The following is a 21,261-nucleotide window of genomic DNA, read 5'->3' as shown; positions in this document are numbered from 1 at the left end:
GTTGGTCAGAACCTGGGCTTGTGACTGGTGTCTAAAGTGTGTGTGTGTGCATATTGGAGGGGAGGCAGAGTGAGGGGCAGGCAGTCTTAGGGGGCTGAGTCCTTAACCTGTGGGATCTGACACCATCCAGGTAGTGTCAGAATTGAGTTAAACTGTAGGATATCCAGCTGGTGTCACAGAGAATTGCTTGGTGTGGGGAAAAACCTTCACACATTTGGTGACCAGAAGTGTCAGAAGTGAAGTGTTTTCTATGAGTAGTGAATACACAGGAAAGAAACACACAGTAGGGAAGAACTGGGTTTTTCCCTACACAAAAAGGTGGAAAAAGCTGAATTTTTCCTTTACACCAACTGAAAACTCAACTTATATATAGTTCCTGGTTGATGGAAAGCTTTAGAGAGGAAAAGTCTTCCAGAACCAGAATCTCAGAGACATTTCAAGCCCGAGGAAAGTCTTCATGATGTTTTGATAATTGAACGAGGGCAGAATTTCTCCAAAAGACACTAATCTGAGAAGAAACTGGAAATTCTCCATTCATTCCCAGGGTAGTTTAATAAATGATCTTACATGGACCCATGCCCTTCTACTTCTCTACAACCTTTCACTTAAAGATATACAAGATAAAAATGATAAAGACAGATAAAGATAAATAATAACAATTGTTAGTAATTAGGTTTCCACTTAGGAAAAAAGTTGCAAATGTTATCGATAATCAAAGAGCTCTGAAAAAGAGTTTTATATTCCAAAGAGTCAAAATAAACTCATCATTTTGGGAAATTAAAAAAAAAAAGGAAAGAAAGAAACTGAAGCTTAAACCTGATGTGGATTTACCTCAGCACTGTCGTCATGGAGACTTCTGAGGAAGAGACTCAAGGGGACTTTGAAGAGCACTCTGTTTCCTTGTGGAGGGTTAAGCCACTGTGCTGAGCAGATCTTTATTGTATCTTGATGAAACCTCCAACATTGTTGAATGCTGGCTCCCTGAAATACCATCAAAATAAGCCTGTTAACAAAGCAAAGCCAGGTTTATTGTTTACCACAGTAAAGGAGATCACTACCTTGACAGAGTCATAGTAACATCTCTGAGGGGAAAATAACAATGGCTTATTTGTGAAGTTTTATGCGTGGGACTTAAGATAGATTTTTAATGCTTGATAAGGGCTGACCAAAATTCATGATACAGCAGTTCCAAATTAGTAAGGAAGGGATTTCAAAACAAATGTTGAAAAGTTCATTGTCTTGAGAAGGGGGTATTTATTCTAATGACAGTAAGTTGAGCAGTCTAGTGGTCAGATAAATGAAATTTTGGTAAGTTTCTAAAACAAACTATAGTTGTTGCAATTTTCATCTTTTTGTGCAAAAACTTCTTATGATAGTAAATTTATGTAAATGCACACAGTTAAACATTAATGTCATGTTGTAGACAGTAAGTTGTAGAGATGGTTTCATTTGTTAATACTTACCCCCCTTAACATACACATAGGCATTTCTTTTTTTTTTTTCCTGTTGAAACTTTGGAAATTTAGGTTCAGGAGCCATATGAAATGTTGCTTCAGTTTGCAAAGTTCTTTCTGTTTGCAGTGACACTTTTTTGCTTAGTTGACTTAGAATTTGCTTTATTCTGTTGTCAGTTGGGATTTATTTTGTAAAATGAAATTAAAATGCCAACAGAGAATTTAAAGTGCATAATGGTCTATAAAAACGAGAACATTTAGCCACAATCAACATAACTTTTTCCATTTTAAATCATGGTCAAAATTGGAAAGGAAATTTAAAAGTATGATTTCTTTTTTTCTCCCAGCAGGCATTATTAAATATAGAAAGCTTAAAATTTCAGAAACAGTCTATGTTAACATGATTTAAATAAAATATTCTGTTAAGATCATTTAAAAAATAGAAATCTGGGGTAATCTTGGTGCTATATTTTCATTGTACACTTTAAAAAATGTACTTTTGCCAAATTCAAAATCAGTTAAAAAATTGCAGAGCATACTTATTTTTTGCTTCCAGATGATTTGTTGAAAATAACATCTTTTGATTTTAAAAGCAATGAAATTCTTATTATAACATTTTAGAAAATTTAGCAAAGTACAGATAAGAAAGGCAAATTTATAAAGAAAAAGAAAGAAAAAGCTACTTTCTAGAGACAGCCACTGTATTAGTTTTCTATGCTGCATAATAAATTACCACAAACACAGCAGTTTAAAACAACACATTTACCATCTCACCCTTCCTGTAGGTCAGAAGTCCTTGCACAGTACAGCTGGATTCTCTGCTTTAGGGTCTCACCAGGCTGCAAAGCATTGGCTGGGTTGTGCTCTCATCTGAAGGCTCATCTAGAGGAAAAATCTGGTTCCAGGTTTATTTAGGTTGTTAGCAGGATTTGCTTCTTTGCAGCTGTATGACCCAGGGCCCTGGCTTCTTACTAACTGTTGGCTGGAGTCTTCCTTCAGGCCCCAGAGACTGCCTGTAGCTCCTAAAGTCTGCCCACAGTTCTTTACTACATGGCAACTTGAATCTTCAAAGCCAGCAGGATACTCTTTCTCTCTCCAGTTTACTAAAATGGAACCATCTATAATACAACAAAATCATGAGAATGACATCACATCCATCGCCTTTGCCATATTCTATTGGTTAGAAGCAAGTCATCAGCTCTGTCTGCACTCAAGGATACGGCGTTATACAAGGGCATGACTTACTGGGGGTCAGTTTATGGTGTCCACCACAGCCACTTTATTTTAGGGGGAGATACATCCTTCTGTATGTTTTCCCTATGATTGCATATATACAGTACATTACAAAAACAGTGTAAACCGATTTTTTCATTTTACCAACATTCTTTAAAAACCTGTTTTTTATTTACTATATGTATATACAACACATATATATTCATACGCATTGTAATTTATAATATCACCATAATTTATAATAAAAATATATCATAACTTATAGTAATAGCATTTATAATAGAAAAATATTACATCAAAACAATAAGAGAATGCTTACATAATTTAAAGTTTCAAATCTCCTTATTGTATATTAAGAGTATTTTTAATTTTTAACTATTGTAAATAATTTTTCTACAGAAATTTTTGCATATTTAAAAAAACCCCAACTCTTTAGGATAGATTTATAGCAGTGAAATTCCTAGGTTGAATGGCAAGAACATCTTAAAGTCTTTGAATTTATAATCCCAAATTACCCACCAGAATGGCAGCACCAATTTAAACTTCTCCCATTCCCCTAATCTGACAAGTGGAAAAATAGTATCTAATTCTGATTTCCCTTCCTTTCCCTATAAGTGAGCCGAACATTTGCCATATGACTTATTCTCCATTTACACTTATTCTTTTATGATTATCTGCTAATTTGTTTGTTTTTCTACTAGTTTGTAGTTATTACTATTTTTTATGAGGAAAAGCTATTAAGGGATATGGGAAGAATTAAAAAAAATTTTTTTTTTGCAAATGAAAAATGCTTTAAAATAGGCTTCAAATTATATAGATAATACTAAAGAATGCTAGTACCTTATAACACTGGCCACTGAAACACTAAAAAGAACAAAAGTTCACAACATATTGTAAGGAAAATCCATCAAGAATCTGCTCTGTTATCTTGGAGGTACCAGACATACCATATGCTGTGTCTAGGCGTTCCTATGGCAACTACTTCTAAAATTTAAGAACAGAGTAAATTGTTGCCTAAAATCTTCATAACTTAGTGAGTCAATTAAGATCTTGTCAGAGCATTGCATTCCTTTTACTACCTGGTAATGCTTTATTTCTTGTAGCTCTCTAGCATGTAAAATCTCGGTGTCAGAGAAGAATGTGTTTATTTTTGGCTATCTAAAATCCTGGAAAAGAAGCTATTCATTTGAGATTTTTTTATGATTAGCCAATGAATGATTGTAAGGAAGACACTAGAAATAGCTCACTAAAGAAGGGCAGTTTTGACCAAGTAAACGTAAAATTGAGAGAAGATTTTAAAGTCCTGGCCTCACATAAGGGAATCGAAGTGAAGAGACTTGGTCATGGTCTTTTGGAGTGGGCAGGGCTAGGATTAGACCTAGGTTTCTTGCCTCACATTGTACCACCACACGATAGAGTTTTTCCACAGATTAGTCACTTTTTAGAAAATTAAATTATGTGGGGTTTAATGCATTAACTCACCTACCAATGCCCCTAAAGTGAACTCAAAATTTTATAATAAAATGATCAGTATCTGACCCTTCTCCAACTTCTGCCAATGTCAATTTTTCAAAATTTGGTATTATCTACTGATTTCTTATAATGGTAATAGAGATTCTAACTCTTTAATACTCCTTTCTGCCCCTTTTCTTTTCCCTCATACTTTCCAACTAATTGTATAATGCTAAAGTTTAGTTACCTCAATAATCAAATTTATGAAATCATGATCTTACAAAATTATTATTGACAGAAACAGGTAGATTCCTTTATATTCTTCCTAAAGTTAATAATTGCCTCCTTTAAAATTTTTTAATTTTCTATGTATTTATCACTATCTTTTTTGGTCATACATTTATCAATTAAAAAACAATATATGAAACACAATTATAAACCCTAGGGCAGTTAAAGCTCCTGACCTGAGACATCCCCCCTGAAGCCACCTTTCCTCTTATTTCCACCTGGACTAGCTGCTTTCTAGGCTTTTGCATAGCTGTCCACCTGGTCCACCTGGACTTCCTTTCACTGTTCTCCTGGGTTCAGAAAATCCTTTCTGAAATCCATATCTTCCTCTTTTTCATGTTGCTGAACGATATCCTCCAGTGGCTCCCTAGAAAACAATGCATAGGAGGCAAACATTTTAAATTCTTCTATGTTTGAATTGGCTTTAATTTCATCTCACATTTGATTAAGAGACTGGGTATACAGTTTTTAGTTGAAAATAATTTTCTTTCAGAGTTTTGAAGGCATTGCTACACTATTGTCTAGCATTCATATTGCTACTGAACAACCTTTTCTTTATCCTGGTGTTTTGAAATTTTACAATAATGAATTGGTGAGAAACTTACTTCATTCCTTATGTGAGCCCTTTTTCTCTATAGAGATTCATGTTCTTCAATTCCAAGAAAGTTTCTTGTTACATCTTTGAGAATTTACTCCCCTTCATTTTCTCTGTTCCCTCTGGAATAACATCTGGGAGATTTATCCAATTTTATCTTTCTTACTACTAAACATTAAAAATCTGGTTTAATTCCTAAGAAATTCTCTAATTATTTTCTGCTTCCCCCCCTTTTCTGGACTCCTATTCCTATTTCTTAGATGTACAATCTTTTTTGTTTCCTTAAATATGTTGATTATAATTTCTAAAGCTTTTTTTTCTTTTGTGTGCATTGTCCCCATTTGCTTCAAATTCTTATGTTATCAGTGAGAAACTCCAAATGCTTTTGAAAATAAAAAATATAGAATTATGAGATTTGAGTTCATATATTCTTATTTAACATTATGACAGAAAAATGCTTCACTATTGAAATATGTTCAAGAAACTTCTTCATAAAGTTAGCAGTGTTAAGCATTTTATTTCCTACAATACATGTATGCAAATAAATCTTTAAATATGCTTATAAGGTTCTATACACTGATAGAAGTCTTAACAAAGTAGAAAAGCTATTGCATCAGAAATTGGTTAGCCAGTTTTCTAGTAACTTTCAAATGGTCCTCTCTGCCCACTACTTAATTTTTTTAAACAATCTTCATTTCCTAGGTCTCATTCTAAAGCTTCCTGTTCAAAGTCTGTGCTGAGAATTTTTACTGGTTCTTCCTCTACCTTCTCATTTCCAAAGGTAGTTCCCTGGCCAACCTCTTTCTAACATATTATGTAATATCCAAGAAAAAGGTCAGGGCAAACCAGTTATAAATCTTCATATAACTGAATATGAAAAGAAATATTTCCTATAGGAGTCATTATAATAAAACATTATTAAGGTACTCTTATATATAAAAATACCTGTCTTCAGTAAGTCTGCAGAATGAACAGATTAATTGTGGCTTTTATTACACAAAACAGGGGGAAAATACACTCTAATCTACCTTACAAATTTTATTCTTTGTGGCTTAATGAAATTCTGGGGGGAAAAGTATTTTAAAATAGTATGTGCTATAATAGTAATCAAAGAAAGAATAGATTCAGAGTAGTGGCAATCACTTGCAATTTTTTTTCTAGTACTTGGACTTAACAGTTTGAGCCCCATCTTTAAAAGGATTAAATTTAACAACAAATATTTTGAAACTGACTATTTAGTCCTTTGATATTCATTTTTAAACTTTCAAGAAAGTAGAGACCAATTTCCCTTTTCTTTCATTAGTTGTTTTGATAGGGCTACAAGTGACTCCTTTGTAAATGTGTGACATTAAGGTATGTGATTATTGTGATACAATAAGAAATATACACATTGGTCTTCATCCCTAGACTCTGGCCAGAGCTCCTAAAGCCTTTGTAATTTCCTAAGCAATAAAGGTGCCAGGAGCAATTTTTGTTCTAATATTTGGTTTTTGACAGGGGTTCCTGAAATAGAGCTCCTAAATCCCTTGGAATTTCCTGGATGACAGAAACAATTTTTGTTCTAATGGGGTAATTCTTGGTGGGCTCCTGAATAGTCCCTGGATGGGGGCTGGTCACCAAAAAGACCAAGTCATGATTGGAAGTTCCACCTCCCATCCTCAAGGGAGGGAAAGGGGCTAGAGATTGAGTTAATAATTGATCATGCTTATGTGATGAAGCCTCCATAAAAGTCCCTAAAGCATGCATTGGGTTTGGAGAGCTTCTGGGTTGGTGCTCGAGGTGCTGGGTGTGGTGTTCCTGAAAAGGGCATGGAAACTCTGTGTTCCTTTCCACAAACCTTGTCCCATGCATCACTTCCATCTAGCTATTCCTGAGTTGTATTTTTATAACAAACTGGTAATCTAGTAAGTAGAATGTCTTCCTGAGTTCTGTGAGCCATTCTAGCAAATTATCAAACCCAAGGATAGTGCTGTAGAAATACAATTTATAACCAGTCAGTCAGAAGTACCGGTGACAACCTAAGACTTGGAATTGGCATCTGAAGTAGGAGCTGTCCTGTGGGACTGAGCCCTTAACCTATGGGATCTTATGCTAATTCCAGGTTGACTGTGTCAGTAACTGAACTGAATTGTAGGTCATTCAGTTGGTATCTGCAGAGAAATGGAGAAATGTTTGGCGTGGAAAACCAAACTTATTGTCACATACATGTGTAGAGTAGTAGAGGAAACTGAATTTTCCTTTCATAAGGGCTTTATTTAAAAAAAAAATTCAACTGAGTTTTAAAGACCTTATTGGCTTTATTTAATTATTCATCAACCAGGCAGCATCCAATCTTGCAGACAGAAATGAGCTCTGAGGAACTGTAGAAAATGAAAGACTTTTTATAGGTAGAAGGGAGCAGGAATGAGGAAGTTACACTAGGCCAAAAAGCGGGTTGGTTTTTGCAAGGTTACTTTCTTTTGGGGGCTGGCAGGAGTCTATCAGGCAGTTGACCTAACAGGTGCTGTATCAGGCAATTCTTGTTTGACCAGTTTAAGATTCCATTTCTGGGATAGCTAAAACTGTTATTAAATTAAATCTTAGCATAACTGATTCCATTTTGGGCCTGTTGTCTTGCTTTTGACAGTTTGCTCTTATTTTGAACTCTAAAAATTGAATCAAGTTAGTCATTACTGCTTTCCTTTGGTTAGAATAATACATAAGATGCATCTTCTCCAGTTGTAGCTGATCTCTGTGGTCCATTTTTTTCTCCTCACTTTTCCCAGGAGGTCTTTTTCTGGCTTATATATTAAACATTTCCCAAATAGAGTTTTTGCATTATTAATCATGGTGAGTGGGTGAAAAGCAATAGGGGAAAAAAAAAAAACCACCACCAGAAATTGATAAGGCCGAAAGAGAAACTGGATGCAGAGGCTAAACATAGGTAAGTATTATTCAGTGTATGCTCAGTACACTCGGACACTATGGCCCTTCTGGCCCTTGGGAAATCTTGAGCAGAGCCTATTTATAACAAGGCCAGAGAATATATGCTTTCTGAGCAAGCACTCTCAGGCTGTGGGCTATTCATGTAAAATTAGTTGAGTTATTTTAAGCAAATGTTTTCACCTTCTCCATGCACTCTGCACTTGTCATTCATCAAATGGGGGTAATGTCTACCTTAGTGAACTGTTTTGAAGATTGCAATTAGCTAATGGATTTGAAAGTACTGCAGCAAGTTAAAAATGTTCTACAAAGGCAAAGCATTTAACATTATTCTTCAAGGGCTCTGTGCTGTTCTTATGGGTGGGAGGGGAGTCTTTTGGGCACCCTGCTGGGCCATGATCAGTGGCAATTTCCCACAGAGATCCCTGGGTGTGGTTAGCCAGGTAAAGTGAAATTACATGTGCTTCATCCTGGCGCCTGGGACCTCTATGGCTGTAGGCAAGTTTATTACTTCATTGTTTTGTTTTTTCTTGATTTCAGAACATCTGTTAATGCAGTTCTTATTCTTGAAAAAAAGTAGGGGGAAAGGATAACATATGATTAAGTAGAAAGTCATCCTTCATCCTGAACCACCTCTTCCTAGTCTTCTTCCCCTTTACCACCTTCTTCTGAAATGATACTGCTTCCGTATAATCAAGCGTATAAAAATGCCTGTAGTCTAGGATGGAATGAGCAGCTTCAACAATCACAGAAAAGCACTGTAAGATACTTTTAACAGGAAATTAGAAAACTAAATCAAACCAAACCCAAGCCAAAACAACAACAACATAAACCCAAACAAATAAAAACAAAAAACTCTGACTAAAACAGGTTATTATATGATTAGCAGCTCGCAAAGGTCATTCATGACCCAAATCTGTTTTATTTCCCTGTTCTGCTATCCTCACCACTGGTTTCCTGAGGAGGCTGGGGTCAAAAGAAAACTAGAGCTGGACAGCAGTTAAAGTGGTAAAAGCAAATTTTAATCAGAAACTAATGAAATAGGGAAAAGAGACCTCAGTAAAGACTCGGGGTCAGTTTTGAATACAACAAGGAAGAGTGGGGATTTACAGCCAAGGAGCAGGGTTGTGGGGGAGGGGTTAGTGGAAAATTACTAAGAGAATAGGCTAATTCTTGGCTAAACTGACTTAACAGGATTCTTGCTGAAGGCAGGCTAAAGTGATCAGGTATTACTTGGGAGATGAAGAATTTGGTTAGATATTGATATAAGATATCAATGATAAGAAGATATAAGGGGCAGGGGATTCTGACTAAACTAAGTAGGATTCTTACTGAGACTGGTCTCTACAAGGATGGATATGGAAGGCCAAGTTTGGGCCTAGTCCAGCAAAGGACTCAGAAGGTCAAAGAATCTTTCTTACTGTTTCCTTTTATATTCACAAGATGGCTTCAAGAATTCCAAGCTTCCTATCCGGACCTAGTAACCTCCAGGGGAAAGTGAGAAACTGTTTCTTTCTTGAGACTTCTTAGATACGAGGAATGCTTTTCCAGAAACTTTCACCCCACTTCTCTCGTGTCTCAATAGCTAAATTGGATCATGTGCCCACTTCCAATCAATAACTGAAATGAGAAATGGGTTAGCATAACTGACAGATGCATCATCTTGCTAAGTCAACCACAATGACCACCACTAGAAGCATGCTTTCTGTCTCAGTCTGAATTAGAAATTCTGTAACTTTCTGTACAGAATTCAAAACTCTCTTTTGATTGTTAGACCTAGTAAAATCCTGCAGTTATATACTTGATAATAATGTGAATTTAGATATAGAACAATTGGCAATTGGCTCCTGTCCTTAGCCCCCATTCTCAACTTGAGTGGGTTACATTCTTATCTCTGAAGAGGGAAGAAAGATGTAAGGTACGTAGAAGGGCCAGATTGGATGGAGATATCCAGGCAGTACTTCTTGGGAAGTGGAGACAAAAGGTAAACCACTGCATGTTCGTTATTCCTTCTACCCTCTCTCTTTAAGTCAGGCTGATGATATGGGTACTAAACAATCAGGATATTCCTGGAATCACTGCCACTCTAAATGTAAACTCCAGCTAGCCACAGAGCCTGAAATTGTTTCCACTAAAATCTAAAGTGAAGCAGATTGGAGGAGGGTATAGCTCAGTGGTAGAGCACGTACTTAGCATGTACAAGGTCCTGGGTTCAATTCCCAGTGCCTCCTTAATAAAGAAATAAACCTAATTACCCCCCCCAAACCACCAAAAAAGTAATAAAAAATGTAAAAAAAAAGTGAGGTAGAAAACTACAACCACCTGGTGACAGAATACAGCTAGGACTAAGGTGGATTTGGAATACACAGTCAGATTTCTAGGAACCTCTCATTTCATTTATCTCACAATGCAAGATACATTTTATGTGATTAAATTTTTAGATTTCACTTATTACCAATTTTACTACAATTGGCCTCTAGTCTTCATATTGGTAGTGTGGTGTAGTGGCAAGAAAACTGCTAAAGCATAGCTGTTTCCTCTAACTTGAGGACATTATTGGTTCTTTCTTTATATCTCAGGAAATTCTGAACTGGGTGAAAAGGGAGGCAGTAGGACAGAAGAAAGAGAACAAAGAGCAAGGCACAGAGGTACAGAGAGTATGGGACATTGTTCCCGGGAGATTATCACAGAGAAAAGAGACTTGTTTTAGACTTTTTTCCCCAAAGAATTGTAATTATTAAGAAAGAAAGCTTAATTGACTATGGCTAAAATACTTATGGCAAGAACATTTTCTACCAAGTGATGAAAAGCTGCTTAGGTATGGGCATGATATATTAGCTTGTATAAGCAGTTAAACAGAAAAATAACTGGATAACAATTGCATCAACTAAAGTGTCATCATTGGTTGATTTATAACCAAATGTTTTTAATTTTCTCCATATTTATTTAATCTTGATAAAATGTGTGATTTTTATACTGTTGCAGAATTAAATAGAACCAAACTTATGATGCATAATTTTGTAGCTGGTTTCGTGTGTATGTGTTCTAGGGTTTTAAAAATAAGTCTTTAAAAAATAGCTCCATTGAGATATAATTTATATGCCATAAAATTTACCCATTGTAAGTTTACAATTCATATTTTTTAGCAAATTTATAGAATGTGGAGTAAGTTTTATTGTGACTCAGTTAATAGAACATTTTTCTTACCCCCTAAAAGTTTCCTCAATGTAATTTGCAGTCAGTCCTTCCCAGCCTTAGGCAGCTGTTCATCTGCTCTCTATAAATTTGCCTTTTCTGGAAATTTCATATGAGTGAAACAATATAATTATTGTTTTAATTGTAGTCTTTTGTTGTTTGGCTTATTTCACTTAGCATACTGTTTTGGGGGTTCATCCAAGTTGTAGAATGTATCAGAAGTTCATTCCTTTTAATGCTCAGCAGTATTTCATCATATGAATATAACACATTTGATTTTACCATTTACCAGCCAACAGACATTTGTATTGCTTCCAGTTTTTGGTTATTACGAATAATGCTGTTGTGAACATATATGTAAAAGTTTTTGTGTAGATATATGCTTTCATTTCTTCTAGTATGTATCTAGGAGTGGCATTGTTAGATCATTTGGTAACTCTAGGCTAGATCTTTTAATAAACTCCCAACCTGTTTTCCAAATGGCTATACCATTTTACACTCTTACCAGCAATGCATGAGGGTTCCAATTTTTCAATATCCTTGCCAACATCTAGTTTAGTCACTCTTTGATTAAAATCATTTTAATGTGTGGATATGGTATTTCACTGTGGTTTTAATTTGTATTTCCTTAGTGATTAATTTGAGAATGTTTTTATTTGCTTAGTAATCATTTGAACATATTCTTTGGTAAGATGTTTATTAAAATCTTTCAATTATTTTTAATTGGGTTAATTTACTTCTTATTATTGGATGGTAAAATTCTTTATATATCCTGGATACAAGTCCTTTTTCAGGCATATGATCTGCATATACTTTCTCCAGTTGGTAATTTATCTTTTCATTTTCTTATTGGTGACTTTGGAAACCATAGTTTTCCATTTTGGTGAAGTCCAATTTATCATTTTTATCTTTTATGTATCATGCTTTTGGTATGTCTAAGGAATCCTTCCCTAATCCAAGGTTTTCTTCTGTGGTTTCTTCTAGCAGTTTTACAACTTTAGCTCTTACAATTATGTATATGATCTGTTTTAAGTTAATTTTTGTGTATAGTATAAAGTAAGGGTCTAAATTCATTTTGTTACAGATGTGTATCCAAATGCCCCAGCAACATGTGTTGAGAAAAATCATAGTGTTCCCACTGAATCAAGTGACCATAAATATACGGGTTTATTTCTGGATTTTGAATTCTTTTCCATTGATTTACATGTCTGTTTTTACACTTACCACAGTGTCTTTATTATTCTAGTGTTATGGTAAGTTTGGAAATCGGCTAGCACAAATTCTCTAAATTTGTTCTTTTTTTAAAATTATTTTAACTGTTCTAGGTCCTTTACATTTCCATATAAATTTTAGGATCAGCTTAGCTCTACAGAAGTGATTCCTGTGATCTTGCCTGGGATTGCATTGAATCTATAGATCAACTTGGGAAAAACTACCATCTGAATAATATTGAGGCTTCCAGTCCATGAACATGGAATATGATTCCTTTATTTAGAATTTTAATTTCTCTTAGTAATGTTTTGTAGTTTTCAGAGTACAGGCCTCCCAGCTCTCTTGTTAAATGTATTCCTAAGTATTTTATTTTTTGTTCATTTTATTGAGAATGGAATTGTTTCTTAACTTTTCTTTTTGGATTTTTATTTTGCTAAGAAAACAATCACCAATAAAACAATTTTTGTACATTAATCTTAAATCTTGTAAACTTGTTAAATTTATTAGCACTAATAATTTTTTTTAGTAGATTCCTTAGGATCCTGTCATTTGTGAATAAAAACAGCTTTATTTCTTTCTTTCCGTCTATATTCCTTTAATTGCTTTTTCTTGCCTGACTGTACTAGATAGAACCTACTGTACGATGTTGAATAGGAGTTGTGAGAGGGAATATCTTACCTAGATCTTGATTTTGTGGAAAAGCATTTAATCTTTTATCACTGAATATAATGTTAGCTTTAAGTTTCTCCTGATGCTCTTTGTCAAGATGAGGAAGTTCCTTTCTTTTTCTAACTTGCTGAGAGTTTTTATTGTAAATGGGTGTTGGGTTGTCAATACTCTTCTGGCATCTGTTGAGATAATCATGTGTTTTTGTCCTTTTAAAAATTAATATTATTTATCAATCAACTGAACTTTAGATATTAAATCAGCTTAGCATTCCTGGGATAAATTCCACTTGGTCACAGGGTATAATCCTTTTTATCTGTTCTTAGATTTGATTTTCTAATATATTGGTAAGAATTTTTCTATCAGTGTTCATGAGAGATATTAGCCTGTAGTTTTCTTTTCTTGGATGTCATTGTTTGTCTTTAGTATGCTTGATGTTGTCTACAGGTCTCTAGTGCTTTGACCATTTTTCTTTAATAATTTTTCTCTGTTCTTCAGAATGGATCTAATAGATGGATCTATCTTCAAGTTCACTGATCATTACTTCTGTTATAACAGTTGTTGGGTCAACCTAGGAATTTTTCATTTTGTTTATTGTACTTTTTTAACTCTAGAATTTGTTTGGTTCTTTTTAATAGATTCTGTTTCTCTATTGATAACCTCTTTTTGTTGAATAATTGTTATAATTCTTTTCTTGAGATCTTTAAAAATAGTGTGCTTCATTCTTTTGAAATTTAAAGTAGTTTCATTAAAGTTTTTATCTGCTAACTCTAACAACTGAGTCCAATCAAGAATAGTTTCCATTAGCTGCCCCCTACCTCCTTAAATCTCAAATATAGGTCAGATTTTCTGGGTTTTTGATGGTTTATATTTTTTTCAAAGTGGATATTTTAAATTACATTTTGTAGCAATTCTAAAATTTGATTTTCTTTATCTTCTTCTCTGAGAGTTTTGTTATTGTTGATTTTATTTTGTTTTTATAAATAACTTGCCTGGACTTTATCTGTGGAATTTGTCATTCCTGTGGTATGTGGCTGCTGATACTCAGTTAAAAAAAAAAGTCTTATTTTTATTTTTTTAGCTTCTGTGTCTGCATAACTTATTTTCAGCTAATGTTTGGTCAGAGGGTGTGCTCAAATACCTTGAGCCCTTATGGCTTCCATCCTCTGCTTGTGGATTTGTGTTTGGTTTGGGTTGACAACCAGTCCAAGCAGTCAAGTCTGCTCCAGATTTTACTTTTTAATGAGCCCTCTCAGGTTTTCACTGACCTTACAAGAGTCTTCCAGACAGCAACCTGGGGCTAAGAGAGCTGAGGGCTTTTGTCATTGCCACAGGACATGGATTTTCCATTCTCAGTTCCAAATTAAATCAGCCTTATCACCTCACCTCCCCCACACCAGCAGTGAAACTGCTTTTTCACCACCAGCCATGCCCAGGAAGAACTACCTGATTAGCAGAGATGGGGATGGTGGAAGAGATACCCTAGGCAAGAACACCACTGTCTCCCATGGTTCTTACAATGTTTAGCATTTCTTTCTTCCTGAGTATATACTTCTGTTTAATTTGTCTTTGGTGAATTTCTAGAGCCCTGAAATGTCTGTTTCCGACAATGTTGTCCAGTTTAATAGTTGCTCTGGGGGAGAGGATTTGTTGACTTCTTCACTTCTCTGTAGCTGGAGGTTCCATTATGTGTTCTTGATAGGTTTGTCATGAACATTTGTACACAAGAGTGGAACGAGGAGTCAATAAGGCATATGTGCCTCTGACTCTCTGACTTGTGTTACTGAGGGATGCACAGTCAGAGCTACCACTCTTTTCCAAATCTATTATATTGGATAAGAGACTTTTTATATATCATTCTTTTTTGAAACTGTTTGCTTCAGTTTTTAAAACATTCTTTGAACATATTCCTGGTAACTTAAGACAGATATACACATGCCCTTTTCATGAGCACTAAATTTTTTTTCACAAGTGAAAAATCACTTTCAAAATTTTGGCTCTAAGATTAGCTAGCCTTAGAGTTCATAAGAATCCTCCCCTCATGACCAAAACCAATGGATGAAATGAATGTTCTTTTGGGAGGAAAACTTTCCCTCTATCAACTTAGGTCCCAGTGCTTGGGGCCTATGAATTAATTGACAACAGACAGAATAAATAAAGAAAAGCTTATTATGTATGCAGGATTATGCTATAGAGAGATAGCTCCCTGAATAGTTAGGATTAAAGGTTTATATACCAGCTTAAAAAAGTGGGGAGTGGAGAGGGGCACTAGGGCTTCAAATGATATAAGTTTTTGATTATGCTTGTTTATACAATTCTGTTTGGAATGTCCTGCTGCCCAAGGTCAGCTGCCTTCCTGACTGCAGACCTCTAGGTTGGGGAAGCAGTTTGTGGTAGCTGACTCTTAGAAAGTTCTGCAGAGCTTTTTACTGTTAGTCAGATAAAAGAGGTTCAGATAAGATTTCTTTTTGCATCTTATAGCTCAGATGTTTTCACTTTGATATCATTTTTGTGGGTTTTTGGTCCTTTTAATCCATTTACTGGTTTTACTCTGTTCTTTTTTAACAAATTTTTTTAACAAAGAGTGGTAGGAGGAATCTAACAGTGGCTAATATGGAGAAAAGAGTACAGAAACAGATTTAACTTTAGAATCAACTTAAGATGGGTAACTTGATATAGTTTACTTCATTTCTGTTTGATTATAACTCCTTTATATTCTCTGGAAACCTACATATGTCATGATGAGTTTGACTTTTATTTGACGACACTACAGAATCAAATGTTTTTATCAAGAAAGCAGTATAATCAGAGTTATTCTTTATTAAGATATTCTTAGAGTAATAATGTGTGGGAAGGCATGAAAAAGAAAGACTGGAGATTAGAAAGATCAAAAAAGTCATTTGCAATAATCCAGACCAGATACTTCTCAAATTTTAGCACACATCAAAATCACAGGAGGTCTTGTTAAAATAGACTGCTGGCCTCACTATCAGAGTTTTGGATTAAATAGGTCTGCTGTGGTGTTTGAGAATTTTTATTTTTAACATATTTCCAGGTGATTCTGAAGCTGTTGGTTCACTTTGAGGGCCACCTGTCCAAGAAAAGGAAATAAAGACTTGAACTAGAATGTTGGTGACAGGATGGAAGGATATAAGAGTGAAAAAGTCCACATGCCCCAGTAATCTATGGGATATGGAGGATGAAGTTTCAAGATGACGGAATTCAGACTTGGATGTTTGGTAGTCTTATTAATAGAGTTGTACAAGGTATTCTGGAGAGGCAGGTTGATGATGAGTTTATTTTGGACGTTAAGTGAGGATTATCAGCAAACATTTGAAAATGTGGCTTCTTATCTATGAGAAGCTGGGGTCAGAAATGGAAGTTTTGAAGCTATCATGATAGAAGTGAACTTGAAGCTGTGGGAATGGTTGAAGCTGCAGTGGGACTCTAAGGCCCAAGCAAAGAACAGAACTGTGGAGATTTTTACCTTCTGGACTTGGGAGAAATAGGAAACAGAAGGGGCCAGTAGAGTGCAGTGTTACAGTGTGGAAAGGAAGAGAAGGGGTCAACAAAGAGCCAACAGGGTCCAAGCCTGCAGAAAAAGATGAGAGCCTTCCAGTGTCATTGGATTCTGTGATGAGGATTCTCGTGACTTTTAAAAGAGAAATTTTAGCCAAGATGGCAGGCAGAAGCAAGATTATAAGTTTAAAGAGCGAGTAAATGTTTTCCAAATAAGAAACAAATGGGAGTTCGGGGAAAAAAAAAAAAAGGCTATCGTGAAAAATCAATGGGAGTTTAAACATGTCACCCCTGAACAGAGAGAACTAACTCCATATTTTTCTGGAGTTTGAAAAGCTAGTATCTGGGAGTTAGGTGAAGCCAGAGAAGATGTGATTAGCTGCAAGGCAAGGACCAAAGAATAGCAAGCAAGAAATGGAGCAGTAGTTTAGTAAATATAAATCCCACTGAGTGCACAGAAAGAAGAAAAATGTGAGTAAAAAAACAGAAAAAGGAAAAAGAAAAGGGACCAAAATGTGCCTTTGAGGGATATATTTAGGGCTGTTCTACCAGGGACCTTATTGTCCTATCTGGTTGGTTACTTAATCACCTAGTGATGTGAAGATGGAATTTTCATATTGCCAGGATTTACTTTTATATACAGTTGATTCTTTCTTACTAATACCACAAATTAATAGCACTTTCTCTCATCTTCAAATGCAGTTCATAGGAATCTAAAGTGTGCAACAAGACATTTATTGCTGAGATACTCTATTTTCTCAGCACCATAAGTTTAGTAATATCACCTGGCTTTGCAAATGCTATTATTGGGAAGGGCTGTGGGCTTGGGACCAATGAGAACAGTGGGGATCACCCATATAAACTAATGAAAGAGGAGTGCAAACACAGTTCTTACAAAAAGAAAACACAGAAAGGTACTTTTGTCATCATTTGTACTCCCTTCTTCTCTTTTAGGTCATCTGAAGCAATATTTAGAAACATATGTGATTTCACATGAGATTTTGTGATTTTTTTTTCCCAGCCCAGAGGAGAAATTTCTTTAGCTGAATTGCTTGCTCAGTGTACATTAAAGAACTGATGTTCACAGTATAGCTAGTGGAAATGATATAATCTGTATTGACACATTTGGAAGTTTCACATCTTTTTCCACTTAACATGCTAACGTGATAATTGCCAGACTGATGATTTTACCAGTGACACATCTCCCTTTGTCAATATTTAGACCTGTGTATAGAAAGCTTATCTAACACACCTGGCTAATTTTCACTTCATTTAAAAATAAACGAAACATGTTTAACTTGCTGGGTTAGAACAACAACAAAAAAGTTTTATAAACAATTTTCTCAAAACACCTTTATGACGACAAGAAAATAAAAATAAAAAGTAATTATTTTCATTAACTATATTTGATCAGATTTTAAATCTTAGCTGAAGTATGTGTTAAGATCATCTTATGGACTTTGAGGCTTTTTGTCCTCCTTCAGGAAAATTGTTTGGGACCTCAAAAAAATCAGCTGGAATATTCAGAGTGACCTCTGATTTGGGTTTTGCAGCTCTGAACGGGCATCCCAGAGTTCGATTTATTTGTTATCATTTTGAAACGCTCCACATGTAGTCACGCACCAGCACATCACGACATCCTTAACTCTCAAGAGGCTTGGTCGTTAATTTAGTGACTTGGAAGATTAAAACTTACTGGAGGGAAGCTCTCCTATGGCAAACTCTAGGTGACCCATCCTCTCCAAGATTCCCAGTGAGTCACCTAGGAAGAGAAGGGCATAAGACAAATGGAATTCAAACTACATTGTTTCCTGACTGGGTGGGTGGTCCTTGTTTTACCTCGTTTTCCTTTGGTTTGGAAAACAAGGAGTTTCAGCTTAGCATATGAATCCCTTTGGCAGCAAATGCTGATATCCCTAAATTCTTGGTCAGTCTGATGAAGTGGAGGTTGCTGTGGGTAGGAAATGCTTATTTCAAAAATCTAAGGTGAATGGAGATAAACTGTTTTTGGATTGGTTTGTCATAGGCATGCTTTGGTGGGGGGTAGTGTTTAATGTTCCTCTCATTCCCTCTTCTTCCCTTTTCATAAAATATAATTGTTGTTTAAAAATGTTAGCCTGGCTTTCTTTTGAAAGTAGAATTGCACTGACAGTAACTGGGTTAACTGTATTGCTGGGTTTTTCTGGTTTCCAAAGAATGCTTCAAAAGTGTGGAGAGAAAGCTCTTTTTCTTTTTCTTTTTTATGGCTAACAACTTCCCAGCCTTCTAATTTGCTGTCCTGTTGCACTGGAGTTCATTATCTTTGAATTACAGTTTAGTCATTCTGTTTGAGTTTCCATCCTTTCATTCTCTCCTGAATTCTTGCTGAAAACGGCAATAAAAGTAACACAGCTGAGGCCTGCATACAAACTGAAGACATAATGAGAACAGTACTTTCATAGGAATTCTATCCCATATCATGGGTTTCATTTTAAATATTCAGAATAAAAAGCATACTTAAAGTATATTGAACTCTTCCCCCCCTTCTCTCCTTTCAAATTCAATTATACAATGAAGTACACCATTTTTATGTTCACTTGTCTATAGAAGAAACAAAGTCATGTAAATCCTCTGAAGATTTGGAGTAATGGCCCAAGAAATCATTAAATATAATATTTTTTGTTGCACCAGAGAGCAATATTTTGCAACACCAATGTTTTAAGCAATAGAATAAAGTTGGAATTGATTAAAGCTTAGTGGCTAGACTTTACTCATTATTCTGCAAAGTCAACTAGAAAAATGACCATTGATTGTATATTTGCTATTACAAGGCATGTGCAATAGCTAACTAAGGGCAAGCCATAGAATGAAGACTATATAGTAAAATATAACTAGCCGTTTGATTTAAAATATCCCATGAGAAGAGATCCTCTAAAATAGTGCCTACTATTCTTTCTGTGACCTCATGGCAATGATACCAGATAATTAAAAGTAATGTGCACTTTAAAATAGTTCTAGTACCCCAGTCAACTACATGGGGCTTATATTCTTTAATAGAATTAGAAATCCTTGGCACTTCTACTTAATTAAATCTGGTTTTCTATTGACTATTTTGGCAAAATAAGGTTGGCAGCAAAGCTATAAGTGAAAATAGCTCTTTTGCTTCTTTCCTTTTGCCCATTTCTGTTCCCCTCTAACCTTAAAAGAACCTAATTATAGGAATGAGATCACTAGGCAATTTAACCTAATTCCTGACTTAGGATCTCCTGAATGCACACCATGACTTGCCTAACCTGTTGATTCTTTTCCTATATTGAAAGAAGTAAGAATGAAGAATTAAGCAGTTAAATAATGGTTAGCTTTCTACACCCAGCTGCCCCCTTAGCAATGCTGTTGGCAGATCACATGGGCAATATAACGTCTGATGAAAGAGTCGGCCAGCCTGCACACAATGCAGAATCCAACTTCTTACCTTGCTGATTCATTGAGATCCTTTCCCCTTATTTCCCTTTAGAAACTGTCATAACTGAGCAGACTTTTGGGAGTTGATCCTGGGACATGAGTGCACCTTCTCCCCAGATTGCCTGCTTTTCTGATTAAAGCAACTTTCCTTTCTATCAACACTTGCCCCACGTCTATTGGCTTTTGAGTGGCTACAAGCTGAACCTGAATTTGGTAACATAAGCGGGGACCTCTACAGTTAATTTTTGATTGGAACATCACAGGTCAGACAGCTAGAGAATGAAAATGAAGTAAATATAAGCATTTCTAGAAATGGGTAGTGAGTAAAAAGAATGGCACAATTTAAATAAACTAAAGAGTGTTAAATACAGTGTTTTTCATACTCTTGTAAAATACAATACAGTTTTTTTTTTCTTTAGAAATTATCAGCGTCTTCCTATTGGCAGAACTATGTGGGAATCCAATTTATCATTACAAGGTTGCTTGGTGGGTAGAGTATCAATTAAATGGAATGAAGTTATTTAATGTTTAATGGCAGCAGGAAGATATCCTGAGCCATCCTTCTTATGGGAGTGTTGGTTTCACCAGTGGGACCAGACTACCTAAAATCCTTTGAGTAATGTTTCCTCTGTCTTGGAAAAAAGCTTGGAAAAAAAAAGCTTGGAAAAAAAAGCTTGTTTGTTTGATCTTTCTTTCTACCCCATATATTGCTGAAAGTTTGTTGTGTCATTGGGAGAAGGTGAGTTCCGGATCTTCCTATGTGACCTTCTTACTCTTTTCCTAAAGACAGATTATTTGTATTTTATTTTCTGTGATCTGGTTGTTCTTATAATTTGCCTGTTTTTCTGTTGGATTGTTTGCCTTTTTCTTATTGACTTATGTGAGTTTAAAAAATACATATATGCATTTGATTAGCCCTTTATCTATGATATAAGTTGTGAATTCTTTTCCAAGTTCCTTTGTTGTCTTTCTACTTTGTGTATACATGTGGGAGGAATATATACACATAGTATATACATACTTTTAAGACTTTTAAATTTATCATTTATTTTAGGGACGAGCTTCTGGATTTTGCATCATAGTTGGAAAGGCCCTCCGCCTTCAGGGATATGAAAGAATTCTTCTAGATTTTCTTCTAGTATATATGTGATTTCCACTCTTGCAGTGAAATCTTAAAGCTATTTGGTTTAAAGTCTGAGGCATGAATCCAGCATAATACCTCCCCCAGGTTTATCACAGCTCCATTTATTTAATGAGTCACAGATTTGAGGTGTTACTTTTGCT

General features: G+C 35.3%; 1 long non-coding RNA gene across 1 annotated transcript in view; it reads right to left on the bottom strand.

Annotated features, from left to right (window-relative positions):
- LOC140697114 (uncharacterized) overlaps window positions 1-970 on the bottom strand; it is a 60,246-nt gene extending 59,276 nt beyond the window's left edge. Inside the window, exon 1 of the long non-coding RNA XR_012073936.1 lies at window positions 832-970. This is a non-coding gene — a long non-coding RNA (uncharacterized lncRNA). The remainder of the gene's footprint in view (window positions 1-831) is intronic.
- Window positions 971-21,261: the final 20,291 nt, after the last annotated feature.

This window comes from Vicugna pacos, chromosome 6 (genome assembly GCF_048564905.1).
Source record: "Vicugna pacos chromosome 6, VicPac4, whole genome shotgun sequence".
NCBI classification, from domain to species: Eukaryota; Metazoa; Chordata; class Mammalia; order Artiodactyla; family Camelidae; genus Vicugna; species Vicugna pacos.
Note: the sequence above shows the minus strand (reverse complement) of the source record. Positions and strands in the feature narration are given on the sequence as shown.